Below are 16,355 nucleotides of genomic sequence, written 5' to 3' on the forward strand. Positions count from 1 at the left end.
TGCAGGAGGCAAGCTGACCATGGGGATGAATGGAACGGTATGCTCTCGTCCTAAAAAATGAACATAGCTTCTTTCTTATATGTAATTATTTAATGACACAGGAAATTTACATGTTGTGAAACTAGCTGGTTACAAGTAGTAGATAGAAGATTACTTCATTTTTGATTAAAAAAAAATACCATGAACATGCATATAAAAATTAGATTAGGTACAAAATACCAGTAGTATTTACTTTTGCTGAGTAATTAAATATTCTTCCCTTTTCATATTTTTAGAAACATTATTTCTGAGATAAAAAAGGAAAACATGATCCTGGAGAGAGTTATCACACACTGGGAATTAGGAATCCAAGAAACCAAGCCAGGAGCCCAGCAGTCAAGGTTGGAAACCCAATACAGGTTCAGCCAGGGTGATGACGGTCAAGCCCAGAAATGAAGATTGTTCTTTTCTTTTCCTACTGGAATGTTCTTTACCAAACAGTTCCCTCTACATTTAATGTTCTCAGTGCACTTATGTTTGATGGGATCTTATAATTAACCAGCACAAGAGCAAAATGATGCTAGCAACTTTGGTTTTGAATTGCTACAAAATATACTATTTTGTAGTTACATACTACACAAAACACACTAGAAGTCAAGTGCTCCTACAACAACAACAAAAAAAACCCATCTGACTAAATCACTGATTTCGGTGGTGTTTTCTAATTTTGTTCATTTTCAATCTTCATAGCAAATGCATTTTTTGCTTCAGGGCCTAGAAGAGGTAATTTTTCTCAAAAAGAAGCTAACATTAATATGTGCTGAGCACTGTCTGATGGCTTGGCTTCAAGTTCAATGTAGTTGGCAGCCTTGTCTTCTAAGTACTCGGTAGAGTGAAAAGGCTAACCAAAATCCAAACCACCTTAAAATAAACAATTCCGAATGAGGAGCATCACCATTCTTTCTGTTTTTTAAAAGTCTTTGCTATGGTACCAAAAGAAGAAATGCAGTGTATTGCACCTCTATTGATGGAAATGAGGCTCAACCATCTCAGTTTTACCCTTTTCCTACACCCTACCTGCCAAATGTTGTGACAGCTAGTGACACTTTATACAAAACACCTGAGAAAGGCTGATTGCTTTAAAATAAAAAATCTATAAAAGCAATGCCTCCCTAATCCTAAGGTGCTTCTTAGGTATTTCCCAAATCTTTTTGCTCTTTTATACTGCAGCATTTTCAGGAGGACTCATGAGATACTGTCAAGGTTCACGAAACAACTAAAAACAAAAAATAACCTTAGACTCCTTTCTGCATTACCACCAGCTGCCCGATACACTAGGTCACCTTTTACAGGAGTTGACACAGCACACACGCCACAAAAATCTTCACATAGCAAGAAGGAAAGGTACAAAAAGAATTATATTAAAACAATAACATACATTTGTGTGTACATGGGGAAATTTAAAATATTATATAATCACAAGAAAGACTAGAGATTTCTTGCTTTGCCCTTGGGCGACCAATAAATTTAAAGCCTGTTTTATATCCCCAAAATAAAAAAGAGACTTGATAGAAGTAACAGTGCTCAGTACTTGCAACCCAAGTCAATTTATACAAATCTTGTATAAATTCAAGGGGGAAAATTCATTTTAGGGTGAAGTTATTCAAGATGAAAGAAAGACGTGTCTTCAGTGAGAGAGCTGTCTGCTGTCAGATGATTTCTTGCTTATGTGTATAAAGATTTTGTACTTCTAAACTTTCTTGGTTTTCTGGTCGCCAAATTCACCACCGCCTCCTCACTTTTTCTGCTTGCCTTCATTGCTGTTGATCTTCAGATCAACAAAGGGAGGCACCTCGAAACCAAATGACAGAGCAACTTGAGGCAAATTTAAGTTACTAACATTAAAGATCTGTTTCAGAGAATGGAAATTATAGGCTCGTGTGTATGACTTATATGCTTCCTGGGCTGACTTACGAAGAAAGTAGTTCTTTTCAATCAATTTCTCAAGCTGAGACTGAATGTCAGAAATTTTAGACCAGGAAAAGTCAAATTCACTTAATGGAACCTTGGATTGTTTCAAGTAGTGAAGGAACCCCATTTCTTCTGGTCACAAAATGAGCAAGGCATGCCCTGTCTCATTTAGACCTCTGACTGTTCTGCTTACACGATGAATATATTCCTTAAGGTCATCCAGAGGGTCATGCTGAACAATCCAGTCAACTTCAGGAATGTCTAGTCCTCTTGCTGCCACATCCGTACACAATAAAGTGTTCTTGAATCTGTGTTGCAGAACTGGAAGAATGTAGTTGTACACTTTTGCTTTCCTTTGCTTTCCATGAATGGCCAAGGTGAGCAAATCTTTGTAGTTTAGTAACTCATAGTGGTATTTCACAGACATACAAGATGAAAAGAAGACCATAACCTTCTTCTTTTGGTTCTTCTTAAGGACTGTAAAGGGCAGAAGGAATCTTTTTTCAGAGGGACAAACACCGTATCCCTGCTCAAGATCATCCACTATTGCATTAGCCTTATCATCATCAACGCCAACATACAATGGCTCCTTTTTTCAGAGAAATCCTTGCTAGGTCTTCAACTTTTTGAGTTTGGGTGGCAGAGAAGAGCATAGCCTGTCTGCGTGTTGGCAAAAGTTTAATAATTTGCTTTAATTCCTCTTCAAACCCAGCATCCAAGATTTGATCAGCTTCATCAATAACCAGACACTGTAGGTTTTTATACATAAACCCTGGTGTATTCTGCATATGGTCAAGCAGATGGCTTGGTGTGGCTACAATGATGTTGATTCCGTTAGCAAGTTTCTGTGCTTCAGCAGATCTGTTACCGCCACTCGTTATCAACCCACTGGTATGCACGTGGTGAGTCATTAGCTCCTTACAAACACCAAAAGTTTGCATGGCTAGTTCTCTAGTAGGTGAGAGAATAAGGACCCCCATTTTATTCGTGGGCATGAACTTTAACTTAACAATGAGTTCAACTGCAGGGATGAGAAAAGCCAAGGTTCACCACTGCCTGTTTTTGCAGCTGCTAGAAGATCCCTGCCTTCCAGTCTGATACTTTTATGTTGAATTTCAGTCATGTTCGTAAAGTCCATTTCTTTTATTGCCTTCAAAGTGTTTTCATTGACAAGATTAGATAGAGAAGCAAATGAAGTATCCTCAAAAGCTCATGTCAGTCCCAGGGGCAGGCTGGGCACCTCACTGTCATCTTCCTCATTATCTGGCTTCTCCACATTATTTTCTGTTTCTTTGGCAGTCTCGACACTTTCTTCTTTAGATTCCCCTTTGTTTTCAGTTTTTGCCTTTTTTTTGTATCAGGCCCAGCATCATTCACCATTTTTCTCTTTTTCTTCTTCTTTTTCTTTTTTGATTCTGAATTGGGAGACTGCATTGCTGTCTCTCCATTTGTTAATACAGTGGATTTCTGGGGAGATTTTTGAACTTGTACATTTTCCACTGTTTCTTGAGACACAGCTCCATCTTGAGCTTCTGATAACCCCACATTCGCAGAATGTTTTGATTTTTTTTAACCTTTCCACCTCCCATTGTTTCTTGAGACACATCTCCATTTTGAGTTCCTGATAGGGTCAGATTTGAGGCCCCTGGCAACTTTAGGTTCTGGTGTGCATTTTGAGGTTTTCACTTCTTGATCTTCTTGCCCAGGAGTTTCATCAGCAGGTGAGACATGCCGTCCATGAATTGCCTAGACCGCAGTGCCACACAGTACGGCTACTCAGCTCTAGGGGCTGACATTGCACACAGCTTCTTAATTCCTCACTCTCATTCAGGGAGTCACTAACCAACGGCAACACTAGAACAGAGTGCGCATTTTTATTTTCAGGATGTTCCCATCATCCTGACCAAGTTCACTAAGTTATAGGGCAAGACAGATCTTAATTTTCTACATGAGAAGTGCTCAGAGACTAGGCTGGGGGCAGGTAGGGGACTTGACAAATCTCCACAACAAGCAAATAATTTGTGCTTTCACTGTCTATTTATCTGGGTTGTCTTGGAGACACTGATGAAACTCTAGAGGGACTGTTGAGGACTCCCCAGCCAAGCTGTGGCTGCTGCTTTAGAGAAAAGCAGCCTACTCCATTCACATGCCAAAGGCATTTACATAGAGTGCCATTATTCAAAGTATCAGCTTTTTCCTTTGAGCTTTGTTTACCTTATCACCATGCCCCGCCACACACACACAGAAACTCCCCAAATCATAGGCTCTCAGATTCAGACGAGGCCCTTAAGATGAAGAGAACAGCTATCCGTGGTTTTAATACACTCTCTAATGTAACCTCCAGAATGGGAATGCTAACATTTATAGGGTTCCTGATAGATGCCAGGCATTTAATGCATATACATATACTTTATTGATATTATTGCATATCCTTACAACTACTTAGCTCAATCTTCCCCTCCTTTCTGTGGACAAGAAAACTGGGAGTCAGAAACATCCTGTGGCTTCCACAAGGCACACAGTTAGTAAGCGTTAGAATGAGATACAAACGCAGAGAAACTCCAAGGTCTGTGTTCCTTCACTAAGTCTAAGATCCCACTGCCCACCAACGGGCTGAGTGAAAATCACTGTCCTTGAAGGTTTTGCCCATTGGCTGTGTGCATGGCTCCAGGAGGCCCCAGAGCTCTGGGGGAATTACTCTTATTCAGGCCAGCCCTCCAGGATTGAGGATGGATCCAGGTGTCTCCCCATGATGAGCACGTCTCCCTGCAGGGTGAGGACGGCAGTGTGAGGTGAGGGGAGATAGCCACCAATACATGCAGATGGTACATGCAGTTGATTATCTGGTGGCTGCAAAAGTGGGAGAGAAATAGCTTTGTCTTTTGAGATCTATGATTCTGAAGTGTGTACCTGAAAAAGCTGCTCGTCTCTGTTCCTCGGCTTCTGAGAGGAGAGTCTTTTTAGGAGGAAGACAGATAGGTCTGTACAGGATGGACTGGGAACACCTCCTGCCCTCCGTGCCTGCCCCTCTGACTACCAGAGCCACAAATACCTATCATTTTCCTTCCCTTCCTCCCTTCCTCCCTTCCTCCCTCCTTGCTTCCTTCCTTCCTTCCTTCCCTCTCTCCCTCCTCTCTTCCTTCCTTTCTTCCTTCCTTCTTCTTTTGCTTTTTCCTTCCTTCCTTCTTTCCTTCCTTCCTTCCTTCCCTCCTTCTCTCTCTCTCTCTCTCTTTCTTTCTCTTTCTTCTTTTTTGTTTTGTTCTTTCCTCTTTCTCCCCATTTCACACAGCATTGCATTGGAGGACAAATTCCAGTGAACTTGGAATCTACAAGTCTGGGTTCAGGTGTAGTTTTGAGATTCACCAATGGGGTGATCTTCGCTAAGTTACTGCAGCTTCTTGAGACTCAGTCATCTCCCTTCTGGAAGGAGGACTACAATGACCACAGCACCTGGTGGTAATTATTGAACTAGAGGAGGAAGTACTCTAGAACCATAGAGGCTTTGAAACACAAGGGATGATTATTCCATGAGTGGAAGGAAAGGAAATTACCACAGTCCCAGGCTTATTTCAGGGGTTCTTTGAACATGCTCAAACATTATCTCACACAGTCCATGAGCCTGGCCTGCTGTGAAGGCTTGAAAAGACGTCGTCTGAGGCTTTCATTTACCGTTTAGTCATGAAGAGGGAGGACAGGACCTGGGAACACTGTTTTGGGTAGTAGTATTGAAAGACTTCCATTCATCTCGTGTGGACAGAAACACATTAGGTAAGTTATTAAACTAAATAAATGTAAGTAATGATACATCCATTCAGTAAGTTACCACGCAGCTATAGAAAATGATGTTGTAGAATATTTAATGACAGGGAAAGGTCATCCCAATATTTTTAAGTGAAATAAGCTGGTCACAAAACAGAATACATATTATAATCCTTTTGCAAACAACATAGGCTTACATGGGGAAGGATATATCCCAACCCGTTTGCTTTTGCTATCTCTAGTCAATAGAACTGTGAGTGAATGTTATTTCTTTCTGCTTGTTGGTATTTTTTTCAATTTTCTACAGTAAAGATGTATTGCCTTTTTAATAAAAATATTTTTAACATAAATAAGTTCAAAGAAGTCCAAATCAGCTCGTTCACTCGTTTCTCATATCCAGAGCTTTGTGCTCAGCCCAATTACCTTCTTTTGGTTTATCCACTCTCTAGCGGCTGCATGGCTGCATGTCTTGTAAATAAACAACATTCTTACCCATGAATTCTAAGAGATCCAGCCCTATCTCAGTGTCTGCTGGGAAGTAAATCACTCCCCTGGAAATCACTATCTGCAGACAGTTCGTAGATAGGCAGCGTCAACAACTCTACACAGGGCTGATTTTGAAGGCTGGTGGAAATTCTCAGTCACATTTATAATGCACATATGGATAGATTTCCATGGGAGCAAAGGCGATTAGTAATCATTCTTTACAATGCACATATTTGTGCATGCATATGTATTTACACTTGGCAAATTATGAATTCACGGTGGCTATTAATATAGATGCAATCTACATAGAGTGATGGAAGTGGAGTTTAGAAGAAGGCAAGTGGACTGAGAATAAAATAGTTTCTCTGGTTATCCTCTGCAACTTGTTCAAGGCCAGTTAGCTGCATGTATCTCAGTTTACTCAGCCATGTGGGAGCCATGCTTGGTTTGGTGATGCCAGCAAAAACCTTTAAATGAGACAGAGCTGAGTTTGAATCCCAGCTATGTGCCTTGGTGGTTATGTATCCTTAGGCAACTTACTTAACTTTGTGAATCTTGGTTTTCTTCTCTGCCCAATAGGCAATAAGACCTACCTCATGAGGTGTTATGCCTGGCATATAGGAAGTCTTCTGCAAATGACAGGGAGAATACCCTGGAAATTGCATCTTTCACTGGAATGGAAGATAATTGAGTTCTTTTTCATTGCCTCATTGAAGTTCTACAGAGTGCTGCAACAGGCACAATGTTGAAGTATCAGCAACAAAGTGCATTGCATCACCTGGTATGCACCTCCCATGAAAGCATCTCAGCTGGGCATGGTGGCTCATGCCTGTAATCCCAGCACTTTGGGAGGGCAAGCTGGGTGGATCACCTGAGGTCAGGAGTTTGAGACCAGCCTGACCAAAATGGTAAAACCTGTCTCGAATAAAAATAGAAAAATTAGCAGGGTGTGGTGGCAGGCAGCTGTAGTCCCAGCTACTCAGGAGACTGAGACAGGAGAATTGCTTGAACCTGGGAGGTGGAGGTTGCAGTCAGCCGAGACCGTGCCATTGCACTCCAGCCTGGGTGACAGAGCGAGACTCATATATTCAGCAGCATCAAGCAACAACCTGCTGTGGAGCTATGCTTGATAATGAAGCTTCCTCTTTCCAGCAATGAAATTTTAAATGCTGACAATTCTAGAGAAAAATATTTCTAAAATATACTTTACAATAATTACCCATTATCCTGACTTTTTAAGCTATAAATGCTGACTTGCAGGTAACCATTCACTGGTGTTTCAGCTCTCCATTATTATGCCATAGGGTGGCAGCTCCCTACCTGTGCTAGAGTATGTAACCCCTCCCTTCCCAGGCTCTAGTTGTTTCTTTTGTTGCTATTGCATCTACCTTGAAAAGTGCTCCTCTCACCTTCTAGCTGCAATAAAATCAGTGCTGTAGGAATATCTAGTACAAACTCCCTTTTTGAGAAATAAGAAGCAAATTTGGAGAGGTGAAAAGATACAATGAAGATAAGGTCTCAAGGTATTTGATTGACTATGGACTAGGGAACTGAGTAAAAATGCTTAATAGCAATTGCATGGTAAATAAAAATCAATAAAGATCATTGTGAAAGTCTTCTAAAAGAATCACGTGGCTGGAGTCCAGCCACTGTACAGCACTTCTTTTTCAGAGGCCCTCAGAAATGTTTTCTGTACACCCTTGGGATCAAGAGGACTGGGAAACTGACCTCCAGATAAAATAATTTGTCTATACACACGTGTGTGCACACACACACACGCACATTTTATATATGTACACACAGATACACACCCATACACAAACAGAGGGTGAGATTGGGTACCTATGCAGCCTGGCTCAACAAAATAAGCCCTATTTAACCCCTATTGGCTTAAACGGGTCTTGTTTTAAACGATGCACTTTGAGATAACCCGCAGGAGATCTGTGCACTGAATGTGTTAAAGGGCTTGAGAGATCTACACCAGAGAGTAGTCAAATCCTTGTTCTCATTTCCTGCCTGTTCCTGCAGCAACTGCTTTGAATGCCTATTGGAGAAACACGCCTTTCTCCCCAATACCACAGAATGCCTGCTAGCAAAGGAACAAATACGAAAACTTTAACAGCATCACAAGAGTATTCCCCCTTTGCTCCTCACCAACTACTGACAATCAATGTAAAAGTAATCCTAGTTTTTATTTGAAGCTATCTTGGCTTTAAAAGAACCTTCCAGAAATGATTGATGTGATGAATTAAACCCATAGGTAACCCCTGAAATCTGCTTTGAATAGCAACAAATTCCTAACAATATCTTCAACGCCTGCAACAACGAAATCTAATCTCTGAACTCCTAAAGGTCAAGATTTGCTGTCTGGTAGCACGGCTCAAGAGTAAATGCTCCCTAATGCTGTGCTAGGCAATTGCTTTGCACTCCAGACAATGTCAATTTTGTCCAAGTAGCTGCAGATGTGTCTAGCATTAAGTCAGAATGGTGTCAAGGGCCCTTCTTGAACACCGGCTGATTCTCAGAGAAACTGGTCCTAAAGCCCTAGTCTATTACAGTCCATGCCCAAAAGACAGACATTTAGAGCTTAAAGGAGGATGGAGAATAAAGCTGCATTAGATTTTTTAATGTTTCTGAATCAGGAGACCCAGGGGAAGAAATTCTCCCGTGATCCAAATGTCCTTCCCTCCCCCCTCCCCACCAGCAACCCTTTGGATTTCCTGATTAAGGTGCTGCACAGTATCTATGAAGGCCTACCCTTGAGCTACTTTCCTGATAAACCATTCATCACTGTTCTGGCCCATTCTAGCTATGGAAAAGCTATAACAGACTAATGAACTCATTAAATTAAGAAATGTATGTTACAGGAAGTAATGTGCCAAGAGAAGGCATGGGGGTAGGGTGGAGGGAGCAGAGATTGAACCAACCTCTAAGCAGAGTACTCAACATAATGAAGTCTGCAAATGCATCAGCCCCTTAATCCCCAGTCCTGCAAGGAAGACAGTCCTCCACCCCCCCGGCAACGATGCTTCTTTCGTTTAACGTGACCCCACCCCTGCTTTTTAAAGCAGGAAAACATTACAACTGATTTGAAGGCATACTTAAACTAGAAGATCTGGATGGAGATATTTTGGTTTTAAAAATTAATAAGAACCAGAGGAAGGTATTTTGCTTTTTAAAATTGAAAGGGAGTATAAACCAAATAATATTTCTCATGTTGCACTGGGAAACCCATTCACCGTTTCCCACCTATCTCCCACCAGTAGTACCTCTGCTACTCTGAAGCAACTGATTTTTAATTCCTCCTGAGTTCTCTTCATCTGCTGTAAGCCTTAAAATAAGAAAAAAGTCTACCTGCAGCAGGTTGCCGTGAGTTCCATAAGCATGCCTTCCCAGACTGTAGATGAAATAATTCTTAAGACAGGGAAATCAGAATGTTGTTTTCTTCTGTGTCAAATAAAAGACTGTGTTGTCTTTGGCAGCACATCTCACATTTTCACTTGGCAGCATTCATAACCCGGAAGGACGGAACATGCCACATAGTTTCCTAACCTCTCCCGAGTCTCCTCCTTGGCAACAGATGAGTAACAAGTGGCAGAAGTTACCATTGATTCACTCTGGACTGTCTCTGCTGAAAACCATAATGCATTTCACAGATGGAATGCCATTTGTTCTGTGAAATCGACAAAGGAGACAAGCCTCGTTTTTCTGCTTCAGGAAATATAGAAAACCCAGGGTTTGATTGTCTTCTTTACCTCTCCTTTGATTGCAGCATGCTTTTGGCCCTTCTTTACTGCCAATAACTTGCACCGGATGTCAAGTATCACCTGGGAGGAACACTAATTTAAACCAGGGTGGAAAACTCCAGAATCCAGGCAGGCAACACAAGTGACTGGAAAGAGCAGGCATAACACAACAGGGAGTGTGGAACTGGGTGAGCTGGAGGCAGTAGCTCTTCAGCTTGAGCCAAGTGTGGCCGTGTAGAAATGCTTGTTTGTATTGCTGGGTCATCTAATTTTTTTAAGAGAAGAGAGAAATTGGATTTTATTGTGGGTGAAATTTCCAAATTGTTGAATATTGGCTCAATTTCTAAAAAACATGGTATAGGCAAATAAAACTTGGCTGCTTAACAGATCTAGCCCTTGGAATGCCAGATGTGATCCCTGCTTTAAACTCATTTAGAGCTCAGCTCAAATGGGAAGTCGCCTGGTTGATCAGAAATGTTGGTGGGGAGGTCAGGAGTGTTGCAGAGACAGCATGAGATATGCCTATAATTGGATGGGCCAACTGGAGGAAAATCTAGCCTGCATGTTGAGTAAATCCCAGGATTCGATGTAAGGGAATGAGTCCAAAGGCCTCTTTTTCTAAAATTGGGGAGATGAGGGTAACTAGTGCCAAAACAGGTCTAAAAACAGCAGACGTAGATAAAGAGGCTAAGTAGGCAAATAGTGAGTGCAGATTGCTCAAGGTCTAAACCAGGGATGCTAAATTGGATTCCTCACACCTGCCAAGTCCAATTGACGAGGCTGATAGCTGTCAGGAAGGCCGGGAGGCTGAAAGAAAAGCATACTAAGGATAGGGGAGTCTTGAGTGCAGTTCTCTTGCCAACCCTGGTCTGAAAAAGCCCAAGATTTGAGGGACTGCCATACAGTTAGCTCTCACCCAAGCAGGCAGGGGTTCCAGCTCTGCATACAAGACAGCAACATAAACACTGGCCTGCTTTGTATCTTTAAGTCATGTTTATAGAGAGTCTATAGGCTACATCAGAATTTGAACTTACATCACGCATTTGGAAACAACAAAGAACATTAATCATACTGGAAAAAAGAGTTTAAAATACAGATTCTAAAGTGAATGACTCAGTATTAAAAGAAAAATATCAAGTGATAACATGTATGAGAATCTATCTGCCCGCACTTGGCCCTTAACATTTAAATATTAGGGCCGGCCGTGGTGACTCACACCTGTAATCCCACCACTTTGGGAGGCTGAGGTGGGTGGATCACAAGGTCAAGAGTTCGAGACCAGCCTGGCCAATATGGTGAAACCCCGTCTCTACTAAAAAAATACAAAGAATTAGCCGGGCTTCGTGGTAGGCGCTTGTAATCCCAGCTACATGGGACGCTGAAACAGGAGAATCACTTGAACCTGGGAGGCAGAGGTTGCAGTAAGCCAAGATTGCGCCACTGTACTCCATCTTGGATGATAAGGTGAGACTGTGTCTCAAAAAAAAAAAAAAAATTAAATATTAGGATTACATGAGCCTTGTTTCCACTGTTTGAAAATCCACTGAAGTGTATGCAGTAGTATGCTACTCAAATTCCCCTTCAAGACCTAGCAATTCACTTTCCCAGCAGCTGGGAGTGTTGGCTACTGATGGCTCACAGCTGAGTCCTCTCCAGAAACTGTCATCAGCCACAGACTCCTTGGGGCAGCCCCCATTCAGAAGAGGTCAAAGGAGGCTATAACCTCCTTACCTCAATTGGGACAACGCTGAAGGACCATCCATGTTCCAAAGCTCCCAAAAGATCACCACATGGCAGTTTACCTTTCTCCTTTGCCCAATTCTATCTCCTTCATTCCCTGTTCTGTACATAAATCTGAGTCTCAGAATCTGTTTCCTGGGAAACTGACCTACAACAAGGACCTAATTGAAATGTAGGCGTGTAATAGAATACCAAAGATTCTGTATGTCAGGCTAAGTTTAAATGACTTTCACAATGATGAAATAAAATTGCAGATTTAGGGAAGCAAGCAAGAAATTATGTGAAGTTTAATGAAAACATTTCCATTTGTCGATAACATTTAGCTTTACCTATGTGTAGGGCATGTATGTCATTTTGATTTGTCTAGGATGCTGCCTTGTTTATTTGGGGGACTTCTCTGTGCTCCAGTTATGAGAGCTGAAGAGCAAGTGCCAATTGTGATGCCCAGCTTTCTGAAGGCAGGAGTAGGCAACTCGATATGGTCTGACCATACCCTGTCTATTCAGATTAGGCCAAGAGAAGGGCATGTGACCAAGACTGAGCTAATTAGAGTCATTTCATGCGATTTAATAGAACACGCCAGGAAAGACAGACTATTTTTTTTTCATCTTACATCATGAGCTATGATAATGTAAGCCTCGAGTGCCTAGGTAACTATGGACCTCAATGCCAATCTACAGTGGAAGAGAGTAAGGCCCCCTCCATCGGGAGAAGCAGAGCCAAGAGATAAAGAAAGAAAAAGATGGCAATGCTGTTTATGCCCTTGGGTCCTACTGTGTTTGAAGTCAAAACCAAACTTGGACATCTCAGTTACATGAACCACAACCATTTTTCCATTTTGCATAAGCTACGTTGAGTTGGGACATCCATCACTTGAGACTGAAAGACTCCTGACTCTTTCACTGAACTAATCATTCAGTCAGAGACAGATTAAAACAAAGATAAATAATAACCCTATGGGATAAGAGCAAAACAGAAGTCCCTAGCATCAGGAGCCGAGAACTCTACTAAATTTCCACAAAGTAATACAGTCATGAAACAGAGAGGATGCATTCTGGGGGAACTTCTTTGTCAAAAAAAAACAAAAAAAAAATCTAGAAGCAGAATTAATATAGGCAGAATATAGGATAGATAGAATAGAGACAGAAATAAAATGGGGTTTGCAACTTTAAAAAAATCAGCCGATGACCCCTGAAAATGAAAACAAATGGGAAAATAAAAATTGCACCTGGTATTCTTAGAGTAGAGCAAACAATGTTGAGTTAAGGTCAGGAGAGATGGAGGAGGGAGGCCTGATCTGGGCTCAGGCAGAGAAGTCTGATGGTGGGGAGGCAGTACGGGGCCTGGCAGTCTGGAGGAAGGGATTGGCTGACTCACATTAGTGCAGGGGGCTTCCAGGTCAAGGAGGAAGCAGGCGATTGGTTTACCCACATCCCATGATTCCTAAGCAGCGGCTGATTAGTTGTGAAGCTAACAAAGATTAAGCTTTGAGGGCCCTTACTTGCAAAATCCCTTCCAAGATCCTGTGAGGGGCTCTTGCAATTTATTCCCATGGTCATGTGTGCTTGTAACATTTGCAAACAAGTGGTTAAGTCACTGTCTCTTTCTAACCTAATTTTCCCTGTTTCCTACTGCCCCTCATGATGTGTGGTGTTAAAGAGGTCATGAGCATCTTGGGGAATCCAGCTAAAAGGAAGTTGATTTGGAGATCCATTTAAGTTGGGTTCTGTGGATCATATTAATGTAGTTCATGGTCTCTTCTATGTAGAGTTAAGATATTGCTTGCCATCCTGGTATAGGGATGTCTTCCAGGAATGCTACTACCCAGGAATGCTAATGCTACAATTACTCACTTTGCTGGCTTATAAAGATGCAGAGCAAGAGGTGCTAGAGCAAGGCCAGGCACAGTGGCTCACGCCTGTAATCCCAGCACTTTGGGAGGCTGAGGTGGGTGGATCACTTGAGGTCAGGAGTTTGAGACCAGCCTGGCCAACATGGTGAAACCCCATCTCTATGAAAAATACAAAAACTAGCCAGGCTTGGTGGCGTGCACCTGTAATCCCAGCTACTCATGAGGCTGAAGCAGGAGAATCACTTGAGCCCAGGAAGCGGAGGTTGCAGTGAGCCAAGATCAAGCCAATGCACTCCAGCCTGGGTGACAGAGCAAGACTCTGTCTCGAATAAATAAATAAATAGATAGATAAATAAATAAATAAAACAATACTAAAAATCTATGTGATGTTATCAATTATAATTTATAAAGATGAAAAAAATTTTCTGAATAGATAATAAGTGAAATTCTTTTTACCAACCATATTAAAGACTGAATTATCTCTGAGGTTTCCATATAGAAAATATTACAAAATTGTCACTTGAGAAGGCAGTGAAAATGTATGCAGCTGGCAAATATTGGGGAGAAAATACAGAAACACATCAAGCAGATAATGATGAGCTTAATCAATGTGATGCTTGTGGGTTTTGTTGGTATTTAAAATTTTGTTCCTTGTTTTTATTTATATTGTCATTCTAAATAAATGCAGTTGATCCTTGAAAAACACAGATTTGAATTGTGCAGACCCACTTATAAGTGTTTTTCAATAAATGTATTGGAAACTTTTTTGGAGATTTGCAACAATTTAAAAAAACTCACAGATGAACCACTACTCCCGAGACAGCAGATCAACCTCTCCTTTCCCTCCTCCTCAGCCTACTCAACAAGAAGACAATTAGGATGAAGCCCTTTATGATCATTATAATCCACTTTCATTTAATGAATAGTAAATACATTTTCTCCTCCTTGTGATTTTCTTAACATTTTCTTTTCTCTAAATTACTTTATTGTAAGAACACAGTATATAATACATATAAACATACAAAATACACGTTAATTGACTGTTTCTGTCATTGGTAAGGTTCCAGTCAAGAATAAGCCATTAGTAGTTAAGTTTCTGGGGAGTCAAAAGTTATACATGGATTTTTTTTTATTACACAGGGGTCTACACTGTTCAAAGGTTAGCTGTATACCCATTCATGCCTAATTTTGTGTCTGTAATTTTGTGTTTTTTCACAGGGCCCTTCCCCTTCCCCACCCCACCCCACCCCACCCAAGAAGGTGTAAGCTTCCTTCAAGCCCCACAAAATCTGCCCTTGGGGTTGGACTTCCTCCACTGGACAAGGGACAAAGGTCAGAGGGGAAGAGACCTTGAACCAACCCTCCTGGCCCCACCCAGGGACCCTGGCAGGGAACTAAATTTTTGTAATTAATAATCAGTTGATGAGGTTTCTTTTTGTTTGTTTTTGTTTGTTTGTTTGTTTTTTGAATTAGAATCTCACTCTGTCACCCAGGCTGGAGAGCAGTGGCAAAATCTCAGCTCACTGCAACCTCTGGGTTCAAGCAATTCTTGTGTCTCAGTCATCCTAGTAGCTAGAATCACAGGTGTGTGTCACAACGCTCAGCTAATTTTTGTATTTTTAGTAGAGGTGGAGTTTCACTATGTTGGCCAGGCTGGTCTCAAACTCCTGACCTCAAGTAATCCACCCGCCTGGGCCTCCCAAAGTGCAGGGATTACAGGTGTGAGCCACTGCACCTGGCCAGTTGATGAGTCTTCATGCTGGTTTGCTTCCTGAAACATCTTTCTACCAATTTGCTGAAATCTAACTGGTGCCTGGGATTACTTTAACAGGGGTGAGTCTTATTTTTCTCCAATTCAGCTTAAACTGCAAGTGCTTAGTTTAGTTAAACCTTCAGGATAAATTAGGTTGGTTTTTCCCTGGTCTTGCAGTATGGGGCAGAGGAGGACTTGGGGGAGGGGGACAGAAGGATCTGGAGGATAGGGAAGAGGAAGAGATTGACAAGGGAGCAGGAAGGAGGAGGAACAAGAATGAGGACCCTCCCCACCTATGGGATATGGAAAGGTGCAGAAAAGCAAAGCATGGGAACAGAGAGAAGCCTCCCACATGAGCGGCTCTTGCTCGTTTACCTCCAGCAGACGTGCCAAACAGTGGCTGTGCACTGAAGGTTGCCGGCAAGCCGCTACCAGGCCGGCCAGGTCACGCTGCAAGATTTATGAAGTGTTTTTGAGCCCAGCCCCATATCCTATAAAGAAGGCTTATTCCCTGGGGATTCGTTAATCAAGGAGCACTGTACAAACACCACTTCCTGTGGGATGTTAATAGTGTCTGTAAGCAGGAGAGAGAGTGAGAGCAGGGAATCATTGTTTAGCAGAGAGAGAAAGGAGCTCACAGCTGAAAAAGAGAACTCGCCTTGATGTAGAAAAGATTCCTTTGTTAACAAGTGAATAATAAGCAACTTACATAAGCGTTTTGAAATTTGAAAAGTGGATGCTGTAGTTAACTAAAAAGTAAATACTTTCTTCAAGCGCCTAGGCTGCTCGTTGTTGAAGTTTTCTGGGATGAGGGAGCAAGCTGCTATGCCTGATCCCAGCCTGAGAACCAACTTTGGCTGTTTATTTACATGAGTTGTTTGTTTATGTGGCTTATTATGGCTGAAGGAGAAAAAAATGGGACTTTAAAAAAATGTGTTTCTTTTGGTACACAGGCAAGAGAGAGGAGAGAAATGCAGACAATGGTGTGCCAATTTTTCCCCAACCCACTCCCCTGACTTTCAGCCCTAGTGGGAGGAGTGGGGCCAGAAGTGAAAGGAGCTATTGCCAG

At 41.8% G+C, this 16,355-nt stretch overlaps 1 pseudogene; it reads right to left on the reverse strand.

Moving 5' to 3' along the window:
• Positions 1-1,666: 1,666 nt before the first annotated feature.
• Positions 1,667-3,680, reverse strand: LOC116273034 (annotated as a pseudogene).
• Positions 3,681-16,355: the final 12,675 nt, after the last annotated feature.

This window comes from Papio anubis, unplaced genomic scaffold (assembly GCF_008728515.1).
Source record: "Papio anubis isolate 15944 unplaced genomic scaffold, Panubis1.0 scaffold325, whole genome shotgun sequence".
NCBI lineage: Eukaryota > Metazoa > Chordata > Mammalia > Primates > Cercopithecidae > Papio > Papio anubis.